The sequence below is a fragment of the Chinchilla lanigera genome, unplaced genomic scaffold, assembly GCF_000276665.1.
Source record: "Chinchilla lanigera isolate Chin_1 unplaced genomic scaffold, ChiLan1.0 scaffold00025, whole genome shotgun sequence".
Classification (NCBI taxonomy): domain Eukaryota; kingdom Metazoa; phylum Chordata; class Mammalia; order Rodentia; family Chinchillidae; genus Chinchilla; species Chinchilla lanigera.
The window spans coordinates 3353873-3379649 of NW_004955426.1; the positions used below are offsets into that span (position 1 = coordinate 3353873).

General features: G+C 44.8%; 1 protein-coding gene and 1 long non-coding RNA gene across 3 annotated transcripts in view; one reads left to right on the forward strand and one right to left on the reverse strand.

Moving 5' to 3' along the window:
* The window catches only part of Dnah5 (dynein, axonemal, heavy chain 5), a 300957-nt gene that overhangs the window by 248242 nt on the left and 26938 nt on the right, over positions 1 to 25777 (reverse strand). The gene's annotated exons all lie outside the window — the stretch shown is intronic.
* On the forward strand, positions 27 to 21639 carry LOC102008011. Of its 2 annotated transcripts, XR_261185.2 has the most exons (4): positions 27 to 867; positions 5616 to 5752; positions 16603 to 16671; positions 19626 to 21639. It is a non-coding gene; the product is annotated as an uncharacterized LOC102008011 (long non-coding RNA). The 2 variants fall into 2 exon arrangements; XR_261184.2 differs by lacking the exon at positions 16603 to 16671 and having other exon boundaries at positions 34 to 867.

Below are 25777 nucleotides of genomic sequence, written 5' to 3' on the forward strand. Positions count from 1 at the left end.
TTTTCTTAACAATGAGAAACTTCAAATGATATTGAAACAGAGAGCAGAGAAGTCACAGTGTGGAATATATTTCTCAAGTCCAGAAATTCTGTCTTACTTTCTCTAAACAACTTTGCGTGCACAATTAACTGCTAGCATTGTGGCTAATTGTGACTAATTGCAAGATAGGCTAATTGTGACCCAAAGGAGCCGTTTTCTCCCCTGTAAAGAACAAGCTGCCTACTTCATATGCAAATAGCAGAGGAGATCCATAAATTACTTGTGCTCACACAACTGCACATATACATAGACCAAGGTAATTTACTCTCCCCAGCTAAAGCATCTTGATCATTCACACTATGAAGATGTAATGAGGAGACATCACCAAGTACTCAGCGAGATCTCCCACCCAGGATTACTCTCAGCAAGATATGTAGAAGGCACTGCATTCAAGGTTCAGATTGTTGAACCCAGAATTTAGTCCTGGAGTTCAAGGTTCTGCAACTAAATCCTCTGAGGACATCCAAGGATAACCAGGAAATCGGAAACTTACGCTGGTAATAGCCTACTATTCAACCTCTAAAGAGACAGACTTCCAAGCCAAGGTGCTAATTTGGTATCAGACTACAGGCGATCCAACTGGTCAAGAGCCAGTGCTGGGGTGTGGCCTCCGAGCGCTACATTAATACAGAGGAAACCCTTCAACCTGAATATTATTTGGTAAGCAAGTAACAAGAGCACAGGAAGTTAGAATTTGCTCACAGTATCGGGACCCAAGAACCTTCTCTTTTCCCTCTGGAGGTTCAAGATTTGAGTCTGAGAAATAAATGGGCAGAAGACACAAGAAGACACACATGTTTCCTACATGTGCGGGGGCACTGCAGGAAGGTGAGTGTGTGCTGAATTCAGTGAGATTTAGAAGCTTACAGTCTCTCTTCTTAGGGCAGAGGGAAGGAAAGCTATAGCAATGTTAGAGGACGAGCAAATGATTGAATGGGGCCAAAGAACAGACAATGTCTTGGGACAAGTGGATCTGGGCCCTGGTATGGTGTCAGGCTGCTCTTCCTGCTCTGGCACAAGCATTCCCCAGTTCCAGAGTTATCTGGGGAAGGCATTTGCAAATGAATATTTTCTGGCACATTCAGCCTTTGAGGGAGCTGAGGGAACCTCAGAGAAAGCCTCCCCCACACTAGCTGCTCCTCAGGTGCCTTCAGATTGAAACCCAAAGCTGCATCTTTGGGGAGATCATCTTCTTAGACCCAACATGAAGCTATTTTTGTTTCTGGGTGCTAAGCTGGAACCTAAGGTATTATGCATGCTAAGCATATGTCCCACCACTGAGCTACATCTCAGCCCCAAGATATTCTTAAAATCAACCTCCGCTGATAAGCTCTGTTAAGCTACTGTTTTCTGTCCTGGTTATGAGTGGTGACAGTGAATGTCCAGACCTGGAGGTCTCTCCTCTGTATGGCACTGAAAGGGCACCAGAGAATGGTAGGGTGATCTGATCTGATCCGCCCTGCTCAGCAGCTCAGTCCTAGGAACATCCTGTCAGCATGTGATCTCAAGACAGACATTATAATTCATTATATCCATGCTTAGCTTTCATTAGTTACATTTAAACCACTCTCCTGCCGTGGTATATCAGGCACCACCCTCATCCCAGCAGCAGCCCGTTCACAACACCTCCCTTGGGGAGAGTTACTTTCCGGGAAGATTTCCACACATGGCTGATGGCATTCATCCTGTGTTTGGCAGGCATACCCAACACTCTCCTGAGACTTCACTGCAAGTCTTCCAGCCACCGGCCAAGTTCCAGCCCCTTTGGGCAAGGCAGAGGCAGTAGGTATCTTTATACTTACACTCAGATTCTGCCTGCAGTTGTCAAAGATTGCGCAGTAGGAAAGTCAGGGGATTTCTCTACAAGTAGTTTCCACCAGGCAGCCTCTTCAGCTGGCAGGCCTCACCTATAGAAGCTCTTAAACTGGAAACTTCTCCAGCACCACTGATTCAGACTATGCACGCTTCCAGGCTGAACATATTGGCTATACACAGATCCAAATACAAAATACAAGCCAGGCATATTGAGAAAACAGGAGTGGACAATGACCTTGGAGGGGCAAGAGACTTTGTCCATAAATCTGAGTACCTTTAGGACCATCTGAAATTCTTTCATTCACTCATTCGACAAATGTTTGCAAGTACCTTTTATGGGGCAGATTCCATGCTGTATAGTGTGAAGAGAATAGCTAATAAAAATAGACATTTACTCAAACATTCAAAAATATCATTGTAAGACATAAAATTAATTTATGCAACACTCCGCGAGGAAAAACCAAATGCTGCCAATTCAACACAATATCAATTATAAGATGCATTCTTGATTTCTACTGGTCCATTGAAAGGAACCATTAATGCTTAATTTTTTTCTTCTTTTTAATATTTTTTACCAGTTTTGCATGCTTATATCTGGTAACCTGAACAACTAATTTGAAGACAACAATATGCAATATAACAACCATTGGTGAATTCCTATCATCTTGTTCTGTATCGTTTCTAATTTTTTTATTATTTTTTATTGTCTTTAAAATAAAAAAGATGCATCCTTATATTGCAGATGTGAAAATATGAAAACATAAGTCTCAGGATCAGTAAAAATTGGTCACTTCTGCCTTCATTGGGTGTGGATAACAAATAACTGAAGTGACAGATAATTATTAAAAGTATAACATGAAATTTGAGGAAAGTGTTATTCAAAAAGAAAATAAGGTATAAGCTTTACCTGGACCTATGGTCTGAATTAGTAACATTTTATGCTTACATTCCAAAAAGACCTCATCTCTAAATTATGGAGCCACCTACTTTGGAGCTTGAGGCCTTGTAGGTACACCCTAAGCCCTGGGGCATTCGGAAAGTGCAGTCCAATCCTGGACTCCTACAGGATTGCATTCAATTCCAGCTCTGTTCTCTTCCAGCTAGGTGACATCAGCACCTTTGTTGCCCAGGTTATATGATAGAAATAAAGCCACTTATCTAAGGCTGGTAATGATTTCAATACACAGACTTTAAAACTCTTGGATCCTTATAGGCACTTAATAAATAAAAGATATAACCAAATTTTTATTTGCAACTATAACTAGTAGTAATATCGATGTAAGGGACAAATTTCCAAGTAACCCACAAACTCTAATCTAAAGACTATTTGGAAGTTTTGCTTTTGATTTCTGACTATGTCCTAAGAAAAGAGTTTCATTGATTCCCCTTGGCACATTTTCCAGAGATTTCCATCTCTAAGAATGTTTTGGTGAAGTCCATCACAGTCAGAAACATTCATCAGGTTAATGGCATTGTAGGCAACGACAGCAGGGACAGTGTGTTAAGATGGCAAATGAATTCAGTGGCATGAGAAAGGACCATCCATTTTGAGTTGCACATCTTTTGGCTTTTCACCATACTGAAACTGACTGCATCTGTCTTGGTTACTTTTCTCTTGTTGCTGGGACAAAATATCTGATGCCCAGAATTTAGGAAGGAAAGATTTATTTAGCTCACAGTTTGTGGAGGTTTCAGTCCATACTTGGCAGGTTGCAAAGCAGAGTGGCACATGGCAGAGGGCTACAGCTCATGGCGGCAAAGCACAGTCAAAGCAATAAGCACAAAAGCCAGGAATGGCTGCAAGCAGCCTCTTCCTCTCCCTTACATATGCAAACTATCCACCCCAGGGCAGTGTGGGTGTAGCTCTCACACCCATAATCAATCAAACTCTAAAAGCCTGCCCCATGGCCACATGAGGCTTTGGGGGGACACACAGACACAAACCATAACAACATCTTACATTCATTATCCTCTGATAATCATAGTTGTTCAGGCAATAATCATGACACAGGTGCCATTGCCAGCCCTTGTGCAGACCCAGCTGTCGCCCCTGAACATGACAGGGCCACTGTGGCTTTGGATATGATATCAAATATCACACAGCCATGCAATGATGTCAGGGGATAGGGGAAAAATCCCCAAAAGGTCAGGCCCTCAATGTGAAGAGGTTTTAGAAATTTCTTAACAAATTCATTGCACTAATCTTTGCATGGATACACAAGTATAATATGACTTTTTAAAAATCTATGCATAGGTCTAAAAGAGCTGTTTCAATGAAAGTAAAATAAAATTTAAGAACCTGATGCACTCTCATTTAATTGACAGCTGTGTTTCTTAATGTCCAATGACACAGTGGTGCGTCTTTCATCTGAAGGGGGCTTAGGCCAAAGGAAATATCAATTTTGGAGCACTTATGATCAAGGGAAACTTCTTGGAGAAGATAAAATTTGCAGCAAATCTTCAGACAGGGAAAGATTCAAAAAGGCAGGGTATAATACCATGTGTGGAAAATATCAGGCCCAAGGCAGGGAGACTGGAATTCAAGAGAGCCTGTCTTACACTGCAGTTGTGAAGGGAAATGATTGATTTTTTTAAAAAACGTATCTTGAGGTTGAAGGTGAGTTTCAACCTCAGGTAGTGGCTCTTGCAGGCATTAGGGAGTCATTGAAGAATAAATCAATGAAGACTAGCCTGTGACAATTACACTGGTAGCTGTATGCAGAAGGACTGGGGTAGAAAATTTGAAGTCACTATCGTGAGCATAAAGCAATAAATAATTCAATGGAAGTAGAGGGACAAAAGCAGTGGCCTCCCAAACCACCCAAAAATGAACAAGCACACAGACTGTGTAAAGAGGCAGGTTCCTTTTCCCCCATGGAAAATTTTGTTACCCTTAGAGAAATGTTTGTTGAAGAAGAAATGAAAAGGAACAGACAGAAAAAAATTACTGAGAAGTATACAAAAACTGATGGAATTTAACAACTACCATTAAAGGAAGGGAGGTAACAGCTGCTAAAGATAATTCTATTTTGCCCATCTTGGGCAAAGTAATGAAGCATACTAATTCAAAAAGGAATGAGGAATCCAGAAAAAGAGTACATTTTCTAGACCAGTTGACTACAGAAATGTTAATGGATAAATAAACAAAGCTCCGAGCCTTTATTTTTCCTTTTGGATTTTTTGTGTTAAAAATATGAAGGACACTATAATTACATGCAAGACCCAAAGCACCCAGTATCTTTTTCTTTATTCTACTATAATTTTTAAAAAGCACAATAAAAAGAAAGGACCCAATCATACATTGACACCATAATTGTTTGAGCTACACTCCCCCAAAAAAAATGATCCTAAAAGTTTCAAATGAAGGAGTATGGTTTGTTGGGCTTGCCAGCATCTTCTTGAAATGGAATTGTGCAGCAAAAGCCAAAAACTATGCACAGGTTTCTGGAAGCTTCGTTCATTAAAATTCAAACAAGAACAAGAGAAGGAAAGAAAACTCTCAGAGGAGGATACAGAAAGATGATGCATTTAGACTAAAGCAGAACCTAAATGGAGCGTCCGAGCTCTGCAGATATGGATTCCAGGAGGAGAAATACTGGTGCTAAATGCACCTTCCGGATGTTATTTTGTGCAGCACCTGGCATGTAGGGTGAGGATAAAGGATGTCTGGCATTGACTGAGACAGGGGTATATGAAAAGACACAGTCTCAGGAACATCCTTTCTCCTCTTTCCTTCCCCCACCCCCCCGTGACTCTTCCAGGCACCTCTGTAGAACTAATGCGCTGCTGGCTTGGGAATCCACATTTCTGAGCTGACTCTTACACATACCACTGGGCTGTGTGATCTTTGATAAACCTCTCACCTCACTGGCTCCGTTTTCCCCACCAATAACATGAGGTAAGTAGCACAGTGATCTTGCCGGAAACTGCCAGTGCAAAAAAACAGAAAAGCCCATCCTTCAGCCTACGCAAGTGATCTTAGAGCCCACACATACTACACCTATGGCTTGTGTCTAGATGTCTCCCTAAAGCCTCATGTACTCGTAGCTGCAAGTTTTGGAAGGTGGCTGGATCTCAAGCGTGTGATGCTAGGATTAAATTGTGTGATGCCAGAACTAAGGGTACAAGATTGCTAAATCAGTCCACTGATTGGCTTGGCATAGTTCTGGATGTGGATAATGGGATGCCCTACCGTGGGTGTGTGTGGCCCCACCCAAAAGGCAGATAAACTGGAAGGGATAAAAAGGAGAGGCAGGTTGCTGCTATCGCTTGCTGTTTGCTACCTCACTACTGGCTGCCTTCTGCCTGCTCTGCTTCGCCAAGGACTATGTTTCCCATGATGCCCCTCTGCCATGCCTCCCTGCCTTGGAGCCAGCCAACTACGGACTGAAACCTCTACAAACCGTGAGCCAAAATAAATCTTTCCTCTTTTAACTTTGCATACTGAGTATTTTGTCTTGGCAAAAAGAAAAGTAACTGAGACACTGCATGTATTAAGTAATGTCAATGTATGATAACACAACTGCTGCGTGCACCATCTTAAAACATGGAGTAAAAAACACTGGAAAATTATGTCTCTATAATCATCTGAAATGAGTTTGATCGCTTTACTACTGCAGTCCTCTTGTGCCTATGACAATACTGATTTCTCCTTAGAAATTGTTTTCCATTCCAGGTGCCCCCATCTTAAGCAAATGATACTCCCTGGACATTGATACCTACTCTTTGTATACAAAATTATGATGCTTTATCAAATTCTCCACCCAAACTAACCACACAAAATTTAGGAACTCTAAATAAAAGTAGAAATCAAATTTTAGGAGCAAATCATAGAGTTTACTACAGTAAGTCTTTTTGGCATGCTGCTTTTAGGTGTTTGTTGGCTGGTTGGTTGGTTGGTTGGTTGGCTGGCTGGTTGGTTGGTTGGCTGGCTGGTTGGTTGGCTGGTTGGTAGGTTGGTTGTAATGGGGACTGAACCCAGAGTCTTTGTATTCAGCTATATCCCCAGCCTTTTTTTAGGAGAGTCTTACTAAATTGCCCAGGTTGGGCTCAAAATTTTGACTTGCCTGTCTCATCTTCCCAGAATGCTGGAATTATAGACTGTGCCATGACATCTAGCTCTGCTTTGGGTTTTGCTGCTTAAATGGTTATACAGATTGAGCATTACCTAATTCAAAACTCCTGAATCCAGAATTTTCCAAAATCTTTAACTTTTTCAGTGACATCATCATGGAAAGTGCTGGCATCAGGTGACAGGTCATACTCAGAGCACAGGTGCACAAAAATATTCTATAAAATTACCTTCAGGCTATGCCTATAAGGTGCACATGAATCATAAATGAATTTTGCATTTCAATTTGGGTAACAGTGGTATCTCTAAGATATCTGATCATGTACATCAAATACTCAAAACTTTTTAAAAATCTAAACAATTTCTGGTTCCAATCATTCTAGATAAGGGGTACTAAACCTATAAGTTTTGTTGTTATTGCTGTTGTTGTTGTTGTTGTTATTTGTGGTTTTTATAGTACTGGGGACTGAACCCAGGGTCTTCACCCTGAGCTACATCCGAGCCCTTTTTTATTTTTTATTTTGAGAAAGGGTCTCACTTGCCTAGGCTAGGCTCAAACTTGTGATTCTCCTGCTTCAGCTTCCCAGAGTACTGGGAGTACAGGACTACCACCACACCTAACTTCAATATGTAGTTCTTCATGCCCTCCAGATCATGCATAGCATGGTTATTCCAACTGTTCCTTGTTTAGAATAAAAGTTATAGCATTACATCATACATAACTTTTAAAAAACTTTTTAAATTAGAAGTTGTTTGTAATTATAATCTAAAAGACAATCAACATCTTGGAATTAGCCTCACGCCATAATTACTTGTACTTTAAGAAAGTCAAAATTCAACAAATATATGACTGATATTAATTACAGAGATAGGAAGAGAACTCTGATTAATGTAATTAATTCCTGCTTTACAAAAGTGAGAGCCAATGATCTTAACCTTTGTTACTTTTTCACTGATATTGTTCAACATGGTCATTCTGAAGTTCCAAGGTATAATTATTACCCCAAACAAAAAGTAACCAAGTCTCCAACTCAAATTTCCACTTCTGGGTTCTACTTTAGTTCCTTGGGTATTTATTTAGGGGGAAATATATTTCATTATGTAAGTCACATTGCCTGTATGAGTCAGCCTTCTACCACTGTCATGAACTAACTGAGATAATGAACTTATGAAGTGAAAAGGTTTACTTGGGCTCACAGGTTTGGAGCTTCCTGTCCAAGGCGAGGTGAACCCACTGCTGTGGGACACTGGTGCATGTGCTACATGGCAAACAGCAGGGAGCATACTGTGGAGCACATGTCTCACCTCATAGCCCGGAAGCAAATTGCTGAGGAATGACTGAGATCCCACAATCCCCTTCAAGGACACACCCTCCATGACCTATGACCTCCCAGAAGGTCCCGCCTCCTACAGTTTCCACTACCTCTCAATAGTGCCACTGTGAGGACAAGACCTTTGGGGATGCTTATCCAAACCATAGCTCTGCCCATACCAGGACTTGGTGGCTGGCATTGGTGACATGAAGAATCCATGGACAAGGGGCTGGGGATTTAGCTCAGCGGCAAAAGCGCCTGCCTGGCAAGCGCAAGGTCGTGAGTTCGGTTCCCGGTACCGGAGGGAAAAAAAAACAAAAAAAAGAATCCATGGACAATGCCAAGAAACTGCTGAGGCTGCACATGCACCCACCCACTGACACACAGAGCCCAGCACAAACCCAGGAGAAAGCTGCAGAAATGAAAACCAAAGCCTTGACTTTCACTGAGGGACCATTCTGGGGACTGTCTCTGTTGTTATCATAGTTGATCATCTTCGTTAAGCAGAGAAGGAAAATAATAATAGTTGAGTTCACCAAGAAGCTCTTATTTATCCTTTCAGTTAGATTTTTTTGCTTTTGTCTTATCCCAAGATATCAGCAAACATTAACCTCAAAATCATGGTCCTTCTCTACAGAAAAAAAATCAAAAGTCATTCAGTGACAAGGAAAATTCTAACATTAGTAACAGCTAGTTGATTCACCCAACCGATATCTTCTAAAAGCAACAAAGAATTACCCCTGCTTCTAACATCACAAGTGCGTTAACAGAGGAATTTCCCAACTCATGACAGCTTGGCTTTGCAAGTCCTTTTGTGGGATGATTTTTATCATAACCAGAAACCTCTGAAAATAAGCAAGACAGTTTTATAAATGTTTGTGTTTAGCACTCAAACCCACAGCAAGAAGCTTGGTGCTAAAATGAGATGCACTAATTTCAGAGGCAGAAAAATTTTTGATTACAAGAATGGGATGACATACTGGCAAATCCATTTATCTAAAACCAAGCAGTCACTTCTGCAAAGAATGTTTTGATTCTCTTTGAAAAGCTTAGGAATAGGCTCAGGGAAATACAGAGGAAGATAATTTCAGCCAGAGAAAGATTTGATCAGTTTAGAAACAGAGCAGTTGGTGGCAGATCAGAGTTCAGGGAGAGACCCAGCAGCCATGCCGTCTACATCCCCAACCTCCACCAATAGCACTGCAAACCCAGAGAGCAAGAAGCCATCTATCTTAGTCACATCTGTGTCTCTGGATCATCACACTCCTTATCAAACTAATCAAGAAGAGCCTCATTTATAACTCCATCCAGGAACTAATTAGGTCCTCCATCCCCAAACTACTTACAGTAACCAATTATATAAGTTACCCCACTAGCCAACAAAAGAAAATTTATATTGTCAAGGAAGACAAAAATAATCTAATTACTGGTTATTGTTTTCTGTATTTTACCTTTTTAAGCACCATACCCTAACTCATAATAGAGGTCATTACTGGGGCTGGGGATTTAGCTCAGTGGCACAGCGCCCGCCTGGCAAGCGCAAGGTTGTGAATTCAATTCCTGGTACCGGAAAAAAAAACAAAAACAAACAAACAAAAAAAAAAAAACTAAAAAATAAAGGTCATTGCTATTCTTACATACATCATAAGACAAACCTCAGACACTGCTGTTCCTTCAACGCAGAAATTCTGAAATATTATCTGAGACCAAGCATAAACTCCATTTACCATGTACATAAAGAATATATAAATGTGTCTTATTGCTAACAAAGCTAAATCATAGAAATTCTATGCAGACTAAAAGTTGCTTCAGAGTTTCTTTGAGGATGAGTTTCAATGCTTACTTCTTATCAAGCCAGCATCACAATTTCCTGACACACACAGAGGTGAAAAGACACCCATTAAGATGAATATCTACACACATTTCCTACCCTAAGTGCATTTATCAATTGCTTTACAATGCATTACCTAGTTCCTGCTGCCTAAGAAATTGCCAGTGTCTTGATCTACTATCTATCTCCCGCTAACAGCAGTTAACACTGAGCCTTATATTCAAACTTGGGCTCCAGACAGATTGAAATACCCAAATGGAAAGGCACAACTAATGACATAAACCAACTTTCCTTGACTGAAGTAAGTTCTAAGTTGGGAATTTTACTTAAATGTACCTCGGTACAAGAACATGAAGAAGGCCAGGATAAGACAAGGAATTTGAAAATGTGGCACGTACCTGGTGATCCCACATTTGACGTGAAGTTAATCTGAACAATTACTTTCTTTAGATTGTTTCAACTTTCAAATATCACAGAATCAAAAATGTGGGATTGCTTCTGTTTAATAGGAAAGAACAGCAGAGAAAAATTTTGGAGGTATAATTCCTTTTCTAGATGATAATGAATTAATTCCATATTTTAGGTATTTGTTGAAAAGAATGGTATATATTTTAAAAGAACTATTTAGTATAGTCCATTACTAAAAGTACCAAAAGTACCAACATATGTTTATTCAGCTTCTTTGATATTTAGCATATTAGTTAGGTGTAGGACAGATTCTTCTCTCAAAGAGGTTATAATCCAGCAAAGAAGATAAAATCAAGCAAGTAAACAATTAGTAAGCAATAAAGTACTGAATTGTGAGGCCCTGTCAACACACGAGAATCCAAGATGCTGGGTCAAACTCATGAGTCATAAAATGCAGAAATACGCCCTTAAAGTGTAACAACCTTGACAAGTTAAGAACTTTTCATAAAATTCAGTTCTGAAACCCATCTAAATCACTAAGTGAAGCAGGACGAGAAGTGTACCTAAAAATTACAGAGAAAAATCACAAAGCAAAATAAAGTCTGTAAGAATTTCCTTTCATTATAAAAGCAAATGAAGGAAAGCATGCTCCTGAGATTTGTGTTCTAAACATGAGCTACAGCAGCCTGGGAAAAAGAGTTTCTCTTTGCCTCTCCACTGTCTTCCTCCCTCTTTCCCAAAACAGAAGGTTGACCTGTGAATCAGTTCCAACAGAAAATTCTAGAAAAAGGCTCCCCATTACGTCACCCCAGCATCCATTTCCCCGCCACTTCCTGAGGCAGGCCCATTCCACCTTCCCCATCTGGTTCTTCTCGTCCCCTTCACCTCCTTCCTTTCCTCATCTGCTTTCTCTCTCTCCTTTCTGACCTTGAGGCCCAAAAGAAAAGTCACTTCTCAACCATCTCTCACACAATATCTCTCACATCCTCGTTGCTTTCTGACATTCCGAGCGCCATTTTGGAACAATTTCAGTCACACATTCAACACGAAGGTGAGAGAAGACTGGGAACACAATACTCTATGGCTAAATTTCTGCCAAAAAATGAAAGGAATAAATTAGAATGCGCCCAGCTCACTGCATAATAGCAAAGCATAGAAAAACTAAATCTGAAGGGGTTAATTCCTCACCGAGTAATGTGGAGCAACAGGAGAAAATCTATTACTTTTCTAATCCAGAAAATACACAAACCTGAAAACAGCTGTCTCCTAGGAGAAAATGCTAGGCAATTACAACTAAGAGAACTATAGTTGAAGGCAATTTTTCTCCAAACTGCCATCCCCACCTGAGAATTACATTCTCTATTTTTTTAGAGAAAATTAATGAAATGGAAATTTTTTTAAATCACAAAAGCTTACCTTGTACAAAGTGTTCAAAATGGTGAGCCGTACCTTTAGAGTTTATTTTTTCCTAATCAGTCCTATTCAACTCTTCTAGAGATTAAACCTTAATAAAAATCAGTTCAAAATTCTTATTTTAATATTAAAATGTTATTCAGTGTACATGGGAAAGCCGGATCTAAAGAAAGGAGAGATCTTTGTGTAAGGATGGAGAAAGAGAAGAATTTCAGGAATACCCTGCCCTCCGCTACAAACCACCTGCCTGGCCCTCAGCACCACTGCTCCTGCCGGTGGGACACACGTGCCGTTCCCTAAACGTGCTGTCACCATCAGCTGAGACACGCTCCTCCTTCTGCCCTGGTCAGGGTCTCCCTCATGAGTCAGGAATGAATTCCATGTCCCTCCCTCTGCGGATTTCTCCCTCCATCTCAGGACTCCCGTCTCTGAAATTTTACAGTCCGTTCTTCAATTCTACTGGTTTGTAAAATTACATTTTAAAATACAATGTACTAGGATTTTTTAATAAGGGCTATGAATACTGTGATTCTCACAGCATATGACACATACTAGACACTCATTAAATATATACTAGATGATAATCTTTAAGTCACCTATACAGCATATAATTAACCAAGACGGGTACTTCTTCTCTTTAAATGAGACCTCTATTTTTCTATCCTTTTGAAAATGCTGTTCTCATTCTTCTTGTCTAATTTGTCTTTTTAAGTCTGTTACTACAGACAGTGACAGGAGTGACTCGGGGCATGCAGCGGAAGGAATCATTGATAAGCACGCAAGGCACATTCCAGCTTCCTAGACGTCTCACTTTTCCTGTCCATGGCCCTTGTCAAACAGTGGGTATAACCCTCTTCTGCGTTTCTGCTTTCCTCTATTAGCCTAGAAGAAAGAAGAAGCATGAGGCTGATACCATGATCCACTCCCACATGTTTTGCACTGAAATACACAAGCAAGCGCTGCTTTTATTATCATTTTACTGAGTGATTATCAGATAGTATAGAATTGCAAACTAGAATTTTGTGAACTGAATTATTCATAAGAGCGAATTTCAATAAACTGAACATCAACTAACCAATGCTTAGAGCCATCAGCTCTGGCTCGCAAATATTTTCCTGACGGGGGAGTGTTGCTGCGATAGATGTGAGGTATTGTTCACCTGCTATTATTAATAACAGATCTACAGCCAGGTGAAAAGAGCATTGTCCCTGCCATGAACAGACAGGCCTGGATTTAGCAGGCTTTTTTCTTTTCTTTTTAAAGAAAGAAATCCTCAGAATTCTAGTTACGAGATTTAGAGCATTTCAATCTCATGGCCTATAAAATCTTATGTTCAGAGGTTAATAAAATGAGATTAATTCAGAGATACTACATGTTGGGTTCTTTTCTTCTTTCCTTTGATGCTTTAGAGGAAGCCTCTGCGCTAGGGAGAGGATGCTAGGACAGCTGGCTACTCGTGGGAGTCCACTGCCACCTCGTGGCTGCAAGACAGACTCACCCAGAACTGTGACCGGGACAGGAAGGGACCCGAAAAAAAGACGTGTGTGTCCTGAGTGCTTCCAAAGCTGTGGATAATTTACAGTGCCGTCTCGCACTGGAGTGGTAGGGAAAGGTATCCAATGCTTTAGTCTGGGAGAGGCCAACGTCCTCCTTTACAAATCTATGCTTTGAGGAACTTGTCTTTATGTTCCAGTGATTTCTCTTTCAGAAATTCCTAATAGCAACTTTGCGTAGGAACCAAGCTAAATAATAAAATAACTATAAATGCTGAAATACATCTGCTTGTGTAAAGGGTGGTAGACTGAAGAGACAAGAAATTCCATATTGATCTCTGATGAGTGAGAACTGGCAAATCTGTCCAGAGAATAATCCCAATGTTAGTACAGTTCACCATTATGAGTCACTCTGAGCTGACTGTGATTATTTCTCTTAAGTAAAGGGCAACCGTCTCTTCCTTATGCTCTTAAACTTTTCAAGAAATCCAAATGCTAATATTTTTTAATACAAGGTTTTTTAAATTTTTTATAAAAACAGCACAGATTTACCATGGAAAACATTAGAAAAATAAACATCACTATAATGTGAGCATTATTAACATATATTCTTGCAGGCTGTGAGAAACACCCAGGCTCCCATTTTCTTTTAAAATTTAAATAAAAATAAGGCTAGTGGTAGCATATATACTCAGTATGTGCAAGGTCCTGAGTTTGAAACCTAGCACCAAAACTAAAGAAAGAATATTAAATACTTCTAGAGGCCAGGGATATAGCTCCGTGGCACAGGGCCTGCCTGGGAAGCTTGAGGTCCTGAGTTCGATTCCCGGTATGACTAAACAAATAAATATTTCTGAACGCATATATGTATACACATACCTGCCTCTATTTTCAGCAGAAAAGATTATCATGAGAACTTGTTCACACTACTTAATACTCCACAAAATGTGGTTTAAGGGCTGTCTATATCATCAATTAGATAGGCCTTAATTTATTTAGCCAGTTCTTTTAACTTCTTTTTTGTTTTTTTTTAATAATTGGGCCCAATCTTTCAGTGCTATAAATAACACTATAATGAATATCCCTGTGAATGAATCTTTGTACTGATCTCTGCTTATTTATTTCAATAAATCATTAGGAAAATTTATCCCTTAAATGTTGTGCCTGTTGGCTCCCATGAGAAATGTCATGTTATTTTATTTCCTCTTTGCCAAACAATAGATGAGAAATAGAAAGTCACTGTTATCTCCCTGCAGATTTAACTGGCAAGTCTTTGGCAATAGTGAAGCTAAGTATCTGTAAAATATTTATGGGTCCTTCGCATCTTGTCGGGCTTAGGGAGGGGTAGGGTTATTTGCTCGCTAGCTTTGCTCTTTTCTTTTGCAAATGGCCTGTTCATGCTTCTTTCTAATTTTTTTCTGGGAATGCTCTTTTCAATGGATTTCAATCTTAAGACTAAATTAAAAAACAGCACACAATTAGAAAATGAGTAACAGGGCTGGGAATATAGCTCAGTGGCATAGTGCCTGACTGGCAAGCGTGAGGCCCTGAGTTCAATTCCTGGTACCAAATAAGAAAACAGTAAAAACAGAAAAGAAAATAAGTGTCAGCTCGGCGCAGTGATGCATGCCTATAATCCCAGCACTCCGGAGGAGGAGGCAGAAGGACCATTTCGAGTTCAAGACCAGCCTGAGCTACAAAGTGAGCCCAAGTCCAGCCTGAACTGCACAGTGAGAACTTGTCTCCAAAAGACCAAGCAAAAAAAATAAATAAGAAAGTAACTGTTTCAGTATTACGATCAGACAAAGTAGAATTAAAGGCAAAAGATGTCGGGACTCGGAAACAGTAAGCCCAAAATCGGGCTCTGGCCTGCTGCCTGCTCTGATCTAAGCTCACTGGACAGCCCCAGAGCAGCCTCAACGCCAAGACCTCTCTGCCCTTGTCTGCCCGCTAGCCTCCTGACTTTCCCTCCTGCCTGAGGAGAGCCACGCCGTCCAGAATCCCCCTTCTCAAAGACGTATAGTAAAAACTAGAACCTTTTCCCCCCACAGCCAGCCATAAAACAAGAAGTATTACTCTGACCTTTCCCTGTCTTCCTGGCTAGGAGACGGACATAAAAAAATGCCTGACCTCCAGCTGTCCACTAGGCAGTCACAAGGTCCTCCTTCAGGGGGCCCCTGTCCCATGCCTGGGGGGAAGATGCTGCACACAGTGGCCCTGGGGGCTCCCCTCCTCCACCTCGGCGTATTACAGGAGCTCACAGGCTTCGGTCCGGAGCTCCTCCACCCCGCTGTGCCATTCTTTATCGCATCTAAGCATAAACACAGCCAGGCCTCTCTAGCTCTGGGTCTTTGTGTCTACAGGCTCCGGCGCCATACAATACTTTTATTAAATAATTTGCTAGGCTTCTCTCATTAACCCGTCTTTTGTTATGGAAGCATCACTGGTGACCTCATGAGGGACAAGGGCAGTATCACACCCTGCCCGCCCCCGCGCAGACAAGAACCAAGACAGCCGCCTTATTCTTATAAAAGGTAATGAGTTACGAGTACACAGTTGCTGTGTGTTGAAAAGCATTCTTAAAATAAAATAAGCAAAGCCAGGTAGAAATAAAGGAAACACTCACAGGACAGAGGAGAAGGGTGTTCTCACAGAATGTTTTGATACAAATACATTAAGTTTAACTCATCCTCAAAATTTTATTTCTTTATAGTGCTGCAGCAGCAAAATCAAACACTTCTATGACACTGAAAACCTTAATGTGTTCTAAAGAACTGAAATCACACAGTCACCATTTCCAAGGATAAACAGGAAATTAATCATGAAGGAAAGAGACCTTTTCCATCACTATTGGGTCCTTGCAGAACTAGGAAGTGCAAGTATGGATCATCTGAATACAATGACAAATCCCACCGAGGGTGTGGGAAGGAAGGGATGTTTGATTCACGCCCAGCCTCAGGAATGCCCAGTAGGAAGGGTGCCCCCCTAGGTCAGGCAGAGTGGGCTACGCCAGCCTCGGATCAAGGTCGGACTCTGTCTCCTAATGCCAGGATGGCAGGGCCCTCCCAGGACAGCCCAGACCCCAGGACAAGTTGTTGGAGCCCCGGTGGGAGGCAGGGCCAAGGGGAAGGGTGGGCAGCAGAGGGGTTGTCCTCCACCCTGCTCCTTGTTCCCGCCCCCCACTCTGAGCATGTTTTATCAAGATTCTTTTGTTCCCAGTCTAGGAAAGGAGTCCACAAATCTGCACTCACCCACCTCACAATGAAAATGCGGGACAGCGTAGAAAAGGTATTGCCTTCTGAAGTGTGCAGCTTCTGTTTTCCTCTTTCAAAGGTACACAATCCCCATTTCCTTGTTCCGCAGCCTGCAGCGGTGCTCTCAGTCCCAATAGACTTCGAGGAATGTGTTGGGCTCGGTGCCGCTGGGGCAGTAAATGGCAGAAGGTGTGGGGGACCCAGCCCCACCCTTCCATGAAGCAATGAATGTGAGAAGGCAAGGATCGGGGATAAGGGAACCCCAACACTGGAGCGTTGAAGCCCCAAGATTTTGTTGGGATGTGATTTAAATCAGCACCCTTTTCCAGAATTCCTACTCTCTGGGTTGGCAAATTATACCCAAGGGCAAAATCTGCTCCATCCCTATTTTTGCGGATGAGATTTCCTTAGGACTTGGGCACATTTCATTCAGGTACTTCCGGCGGCTGCTTTACTGCTACAACAGAAGACTTGATCAATTCCTACCAAAAACGGCAAGGTAGGTAGTGCTTGTTATCTGGTGCTTCACTGAATGGGAAGCGAGAAAGACCGGAAGCAGAGAGGTCAGCCATGGTCGCACTGCGCTCCACGGCCTCCAGCTGCGCCTGGTCCCGCCTCCGCTGTTACTATTCAGTGTCCTCGATCTCGTATCACCTCACCCAGATCCCAAGGCTCAGATCGGGGCACTTGGTGGAAGGCCCTGGCTGAGATGGGGACCCATTGCCTAGGCAGAAGTCGGGGAAAATAAAGTCTGAAAAAGATGCTAAAATGCATCCCAACTACACATAACGGATGAGAAGCACCCACCTGATTTCAGAGAATGATGTTATCAGAGACCACATTGTCTTACTGCCTTTGGGATCCAGCTCCCTTTCTTACTTCTAAACCTCCCCTCCTTATGCCCGCTGGCACCATACGGCAGCGCCTTAGTGCCCACAGCAGCATGCGGTCCTGTGCTCCTATCCACAGAAAGCGCTTCCACTTAGCACCTTCCTGCTCTTCGGTCCCAGCCTGGTTAGCACTTACTCCTTCATGGAAGCACAACTGCAGGGGCACAGACGCTCAGGGCACAAAGAGAACAGCTGCCAGCCCATGTCTCTGAGCCCGGCCAGATTTAAATTGCTGAAATTTGGAGGAAGTTGGAGAACCCAGGGCAGGAGGCCACGGAAACAGTGAGGAATCTGAGGCTGTCAAGGAGAGTTTCGCTGTGGTATGCAGTGGAGGCGTCTGACTTCGACAGCTAGTATGTCTACACCTGCTGGATTTCAGTCCTATACAGTGACCTGTTTGTACACCACAGTGCACATCGGAGATTGATTTATTCAGCCTCTATTCTAATGCACTTCCACCACCTGTTTTTTTTAATGTAGTAAGTTGTAGTCAAATATCCATTTCCCAGACGCCTTTGCAGTTATCTTAGAGTTGGAGTTGCATACATACTTAGGTTCCTCCCTCCAGCTGGATGAACGTGCACAAAATGAGGAATGAGAACTAAGTTTTAATGAACAGGTGGAGAGTGAAACTTCTGTTTTGCTAGTGCAAATCATGACAGAGGTGATGTGACGCCAAGACCACAGCTCAGTAAGGGGAAGGCCACATGTCCCTCAGTGTCCCGGTTCTGCAGTGTGGCTTTGGAAGCTCTGTTTACTTTACTCAGAGCCCCACTAATTCAACATGATGAACGCCTCGATAAACGCCTTTGCTCTTTAACCAGCTAAAGGGAATACTCATATCTATGACTGAGAAGAATAAGCAAGTAATTTCACCAAAAGCGAAATCCAGAAAACTACTTTGAATGCGAATGTGGGACTTGAGTCCAACCTCCTACAGGCGGGCTGGCTTAGGTCGGCTGCGGTGCAGATCCAGTTGTTGGGTGTTGGGCCACAGTCATGGCACACAGTGACAGACTACTCAGCTTGCCACCTGTGCTTGTCTTGAATGAAGGACACTGAAGAGCAACTGACGACCGAGGGGAGCACGAGGGACACATAAGTCCAGGGAAGCAGTCACCAAGAGGATGACTTTCCTTAAAAAGGGAGAGTCACACACCTAAAAATTGTTAGACCCAGCTCCACCCTAGCAAACATACGACTGTGCGACACCAGGCAAAGCAAGAGAGCTGGGGCTAATGACACCTGGTGTGTGCCCCAAGTGCACCCCACAGCGACCCTGTGGAGACATAAACAGCCTGTGGCCGCTTCCACAGTGCCTGCACTCAGAACACCTGCGTGCCAGAGGTGTAGCTCAGTGGTGCAGCATGTGCTCAGCATGCACGAGACCGTGGGTTTATTCTCCAGCACACACACACACACACACACACACGCACACACACACGAAAGAATAGACAAGCATGGCGAGCGGCAGGATCTTCGATGTGCCCAGGGGGGTTCTCCCGGAGGACCCTCTCTCTGTGAAGGCAGCAGTCAACACAAGCAGGAAGGACACAGCAGATGCATGGTGGCCATCCATACGGCCAATCTTAGAACCTGTCTTGAGACAGAAGACCTTAGAGCAGGCTTCCTAATCTTAGCTCCGCCGATATTCCAACCGGAGCATTCACGCACTGCAGAGTACATAGCAGCACCCCTGGCCTTGAGCCAGCAGCACTCCCTCCTCGTGCTGACAACGCCCCCAGACACAGGAAGAGACAACAACCACATTGGGTTAAGGAGCACAGAGCAATACACACTAAAGCTAATCAGGGGTCGGTGCCATTGCACGTACGGGTCTAGAGATGATCCCTTCCCTAGGAAGCAGCCTGGCTCTTGTCAAGCCTATTTGTATTTTGAAGGCAATGTGTAGTACATAGGTGCTCATGCCACTTTCTCTGCAGTGTGGGAGGCTCTAGCTTTCAGAGAACCCAAACAAGACCCGACCCTCTGGCCCAGCCTGCACTGTCTGTGGAAGGGGGCGATGCATGGAGCCCAAGAGGACAGTCGTGGCAGAGGCCCCAGTCATACACTGATAGCTCTTCTCTTTTCGAAACAGCTCCTGGCTTTCTGCCAGGCCTTGCAGAAGCACCAAGTGGCCGTGGTTCCTGAACTTCCCAGTGTGAGCTCTCAGTATTTCCACTCCTTGAAGGCGTGAGGTTGCTTGGCCTCACAATGACTGCAAAGAAAACCTGTTCCTCTCCTCACAACACTCTGGCACCAGACATGTGGGTTTCCCTCACGGAGGAATCCTCCAGTGCTCTGAAGACATGGATGAGGTGTCCCACGGTTTAATTTAGTGCTGACAGCCCTGAGATAGCACAGCTCACACAGGTTAAGGACTCCGTCCCACAGACTGCCATCAACTGCAAGTTAGTGAGTCCCCCAGTTACCCACATTTCTGCCCAACGTGGCTACAATTCACGGGTGCCCATGATGCCCATGATCTCCTCCTCAGACTCAATAATTCTCCAGAACAGCCCACAGAACTCAGGGAAACACTTTGCCTACTGCCATCCATTTATTATAGAGAATATTACAAGGGACACAATGAAGACCCTGATCCAGAATAAGAAGAGGGTCCCAAGCATAGGAGCCTCTGTCCCCAGGGAGTTAGGGTGCACCACCCTGTGTTCACCACCCCAGGAGCTCCCCAAAATTGTTCAGGGATTTTACAGAGGCTCCGCTCCACAAACATGATTGACTGAATCACCGATCGTTGGCAATTAACCTGATTTGCAGTCCTCTCTCCTCTAAGGTCTGGGAGTAGGACTGAAAGTTCCAGCACTCTAATCACATGCTTGCTCCTCTGGCAACCATATCCCCCACCCTGAGCTATCTAGGGGCTCCAGGGCACCAGCATCACATTAGCATAAAAAGACATCACTCTGAAGATTTCCAGCGTCTTAGACAGTCTCGTGTCAGGACCCAAGGCCAGAGACCAGCATCTGCCTCTTCCTCTGTCCCTCGGGTCCCAAAGGCACAGGGAAGGGTGGGGGGAGTGGGCCTGACTCAACAGTGCACGGCTGCCTCTCTCAACCCACCCCGGGGCTTCCTGGGAAGCGGAGGACGCTTCCTGCTCTCCTCGTACGCAGCATGCTATGCTTCCGGTTTGCCCCGCACTCCCAGAACTTGGGCATGCTCTTACAAGGTCATCCTTTCCAGCTTCCCTCAGAACAGATTCAGAACTCGTGCCCACAGAGGTTTGCCCACTTCCTCTCCGTGTGAGAGCCGACGGTGACGCACCCACTTGGCTCCTTGCTCGTGGCCTCTGGGCACATTTGAACACAGAGAGATGGTTTAAAAGTCTGGAAGCAAAGGTGCTATGTCCCACTCCAGCACCCAGCACTGATCACACCCAGGGAAGAAAACTCATCGATCTGTTGCTTCACAGCACTGTTAAACTGCTGGAGAAGTGGAGGGAGCTTTGAGTATACGACACCAAGCATTCCCATTGGCCCATTTCCAGGCCCTTGCTCTAGCCCCAATAAAAAGATTTTTTAAAGAAAAAAATTAGGAGTAAACCATGGTCACCCTTTTAGGATACTGGTTTACCAAGCCTCTCTGAGCTTGGCGGAATCCTTATTCAGGTCCAAATAATCGTAAGCACACTCACATGGGGAGGGGAACAACGGATGGTAGAGAAAAGAAGGAAAAGTGGAAACAAAGCTTTGTAAATGGGAAAGTGGGGAAGGGCTGAAGGGAGGAAGGGGAATGAAAACAAAAGAATCAAGTAAAATCTGATTGAAGAAAAAAAGAGAAATTAGATGTAAACTGGGAATGGTGGTGAGTTGTGGCGACCCTCCTGCCTCAGCCTTCTGAGTTCTGGGATTACAGGTGTGCTCCCGATCTCAAAAAAAATTTTTTTAAGAAAAAAATTAGGAGTAAACCATGGTGACCCTTTAGGATATTGGTGGAATTACAGTCTGTATTATCTGATGAATTGATTTCTTGCCTATGAAAAATAACACTTATATGTTTCACATCAAATGCCCCGAGCTGATTACAAAAGCTTCAAAGTAAGGCACTTTTCAAAAAGTTACAATATTAAAGCTCAAATGATTTTGCCTCAATTCCTTCACCTCAGTAGTGTGTCACTATTTCTAGCATTGTCCACCAGGTGGCGTTAATCCACAAGCAATTCTGTTGCTAAGGAGGCGTAGGCGGTTTGGAAATGTTTTGGTACAGGGTTGCATTATCAGTCTGCAAAGAATGGCTCCTTCATTGCAACTCCAGGAATCATCAGATCAGGCACGGATCAATATTGCTGAGTCAGGGGCTGGGGATTTAGCTCAGCGGCACAGCGCCTGCCTGGCAAGTACAAGGTCGTGAGTTCGATTCCCGGTACCGGAGAAAAGCCAAAAAAGAAAAAGAAATATTGCTGAGCCATTCTCAGCCAACTTCTCAGCCTCTGCTCATTCATGCCATGGTAGCTGAAGCTCAGCTTCACCTTGGACATCCTTCCAGTCTCCAAGGCTGGAGGACACATATACACACATTTTTTTTTTTTTTTGGTACTGGGACTCGAACTCAGGACCCTGCACTTGCCAGGCAGGCATTGTGCCACTGAGCTATATCTCCAGGTCGGAGGTCATACATCCTCCTCCATCTCTATTACTTCCCAGGGCCTGGCCTCCTTAGCCCTTTCTTGATCCATGTAGGCTACTATAACAAATTACCACAGACCTGGTAGCTTATACACAGCATAAATTTCTCTCTCCTATAGTCCTAGAGTCTGGGCAGTCCATGCCCGGGGTGCCAGCAGAAGCAGGGTCTGGGAAGGGCACATTTCCCGGCTCGTACAGGTGCCTCTCACTGTGTTCCCACATGGTGGAAGGGATTCAGGAACTCCCCAGGGTCAGTTTCATCCGGGCTCTGATTCCTCTTGCCAGGGCTCCATCCTCATGACCTACACCGCTCAGAGGCCCCACCTTCCAATACTGTCCCGGTGGGGGCTAGAGTTTCACCACAGGAACTGGTGGGAGGCAGTCCCTGATTCCTCCAGGGAAAACAGCAGGCCAAGGGTCAGAGGCCTTTAGAAGATTCCATGGGCTCAGGAGAGGCTGCAGATCTACTGAGATCTCGCAGATGAAGGGCAAGTTAGGAACGGGGAGGGCTGGAGAGAGGTGAGGGACCTCCGTAGAGGGGGTTTGGTGAGCTGGGAGAAGCCCGTGCCTCACCTCACTGGGTCCCCATAGCAACCCTGCACGGAGCTCAGTGTATCTCATCCTGTGGAGGAGAAAAACCACAGCCTTGAGAAGCGTCCTGCTGGAGGTGAGACACTGGAATGAAAGGGTCTATCCGTTACCTTCCTACCATTCCACGCTCAAGGACACGTTTGCAACCCTGTTTTAAAAGCTGGGAAGCGCATGACCACCTGCCTCAGCCTCAACGTACAGTCTTTGTTCTTCAGTGCTGGAGGTGAAGCCAAGGGCCCTACCGCTGAGACACATCTCCAGTCCCTGGAGTCCTACAGTAAGGACCAGAAAGTGAAACCAAGGTGGTTTTTAAAAATTCCAACTCCTAGCTTTAGAAGGCTGAGGCAGGAGGATGACAAGTTCAAAGCCAGCCTGGACCACTTACTAAGACCCTGTCTCAAAATTTTAAAAGATTTTAAGTACTGCTCGTGTTATCTCCAAGAACATTAAGAGAACTTCATTCAGAACCAACAGCACCGTTGCTCAAGGGCCGGTGTTCCTGACCCCCATTTGCTTGCACCCAACCCTGCTCTTCTGTGTGTTCCTCCCGGACTCATCTCCCTCTCAAGTTCTCCTCCTCTGTCCTCGTTCCTGGCTCTAAGTCTCGCCCTTTCTTGCCTCTTGCACTCAGTGCCAGAGAGGAGCAGCAGCTCCGGATGCCGCTACAAGAGTGAAGGGAACCCGCTTCTCCCTCACATCTGGACGCCAGGTCTCAGCCCCACCCGGGCACAGCAGGACTCGGGAGCCGCGCTGAGGAAGTCGCCGGGGAGGGGAGTCCTCAGAGCCGAATCACAGAAGGGTTTGGGGGACCGGCAGGGGGACTCTTCCCTTTGTTTGATTTTTGCTGCTGGGGAAGGGATCTGGCCCAAGATCCCAGGGAAGAACAGCGGACAGAGGAGCAGAGAAGGGGCTCTCCCAGAAAACATTTCGGCCCCCAAACTGTGACTCAGCCCTGACTCCCGTGGTGCGTTCGCCGGCTCCACGGGGAGTTGGGGAGGGCTGCGGGGCACAGCAGGTGCAGATCTGATGCTCACAGGGCCAAGCGTCATCCGCAGGGACTGGCAGGGCACACCATGCCCAGACGTGACACGACTACCAGCCTGTAAACACCATCTGCCTCCGGCTGGGTCTCAAGCACAAGACAGTCCCCCGTACGGGACCCAACACTCACCATGACATACACTGCTTGGTTTGGCCAGGGAACCCAGATATTTGGTCAAACATCAGTCTAGATGTTGCTATCGAGGAATTTTTAGATGAGATTATGATTCAAGTCAATAGAAAGAGTAGACCATCATGTAGGTGGGTCTCACCCAATCAATTAAAGGCCTTCATAGAGCAGACAGAGAGCAGAGAAGAGGGAATTCCACCTCTTTGGACTCTAGCTGCAATGCCCTCTCTTCCACGGGTGTCTAGCCTGTGTGTGTGTGTGTGTGTGTGTGTTTGTGTGTACACATGTGTAGATGCAGTCTTCCCCCCACCATCTGCAAGATCCATTCCATGACTCCCAGTGGATGCCTGAATCCACAGATAGTGCCAAACCCTACACGCTTCACTTAAAGGAAGCACTTTATGGCTTCTCTTTGGCATGTCCAAATTGCCAGCACATGACTCTTGTGTTTTAAAGCCATTACTACATAAAATAAGGGTTACTTGAACACAAGCACTATGGTACTACAGAGTTGATCTAATAACTGACAGTTACTTAGTGACTAATGGGCAGGTAGTGTATACAGAGTGGATACACTGGACAAAGGAACAATTTATGGCCTACTAAGGATGGAGCAGGACAGTGCAAGATTTCATCATGATACTCACAATGACCTGCCATTTAAAACTTCTAGTTTGTCTATTTTCAATTTTTTTCTGTTTAAGAATCTCAGACTGAAGCTGACTATGAATAAGTGAAACTTCAAAAAGCAAAACTGCCCATAGGATGGCTTACTACATGTGTGTGTGCATGTGTGCGTTTGTGTGTGTACACACGCACTATTGGTTCTGTTTTTCTGGATAAACAACTCCCGCCACCTGGTCCCACCAATATAATCTCACCTAGCCCATCTTCTCCACCCTCGGGGCTCCCCATTTCCCTCCACACAGGTCTCCAAGACGCCACCCCACTTACACAAACCTCCAAGCCCCCTTGGCCTCCAAGACTCACCCCTCCAGCGATGCCCCTACTTAGGCTGCCGCGCCTACTGCCCCGCTGCTGCAGTGGCCCCCACCCAATGTCCACACAGCCGGTGCCTGCACCTCCAGCAACCCCCCACCTTCAAATGCCACTTTCGCCATCAGTTCCGCCCCACCAGCCCACTCACACTCTCAGTCCCACCACTGCCCACACTCGGAGCCCCTGATCCTTCTGCCTCCTTTTCTGCGAGAGCATGTATCACCTTCCTGCACATAGCAAGGCGTGCTTGCGTACTGTGATTGGTCATCACCCTCAACTAGAGTGCAAGCTTCAGAGGCGCGGACCATTTTTGGCTTAGCTCGTGACTATAAAACAAACTCCTGACGGTGTTCCTGAGACACAGCAAGTACTCAGCAGACCTGTGTGGTGTGACTGCGCCCCCTCCTGGGCCCGCACCACCACCGGCTCCCACGGAAATGCTCCCAAGGATGTTTGTGCTGGTGTCTTCCGCTGCGCTCTGCACTCTCCCTGGGTCGCACCCCCGCCTGGCTTCTGTCCTGCTCGTCGCACTGAAACAGCTCCTCCAGCACCAGGGCTCACACGGCCGCACCCCACGGGAAGTCCTGTCTTGGTCTCGTTGGCGGAGCCGCCCCCGGTTTGGCAGAGCCAGTCCTCTCCTTCCCGAACCGCCTTCTTCCCCTTCCAGGCCCTCACCGCTCCCGGCCCCGCTCTGACCTGCTGGCTTGTCCTTCTCGGTGTCTCACCTTCTAGACCTCTGACGGTCAGGTCGGCTCGCTCGCAGCCCTCTCTCCACTCACTTCCACCCTAGATGACCTCACTGAACCTCAGAGTCCCTTCTCCAGCCCTGACCGCTCCTCTCAA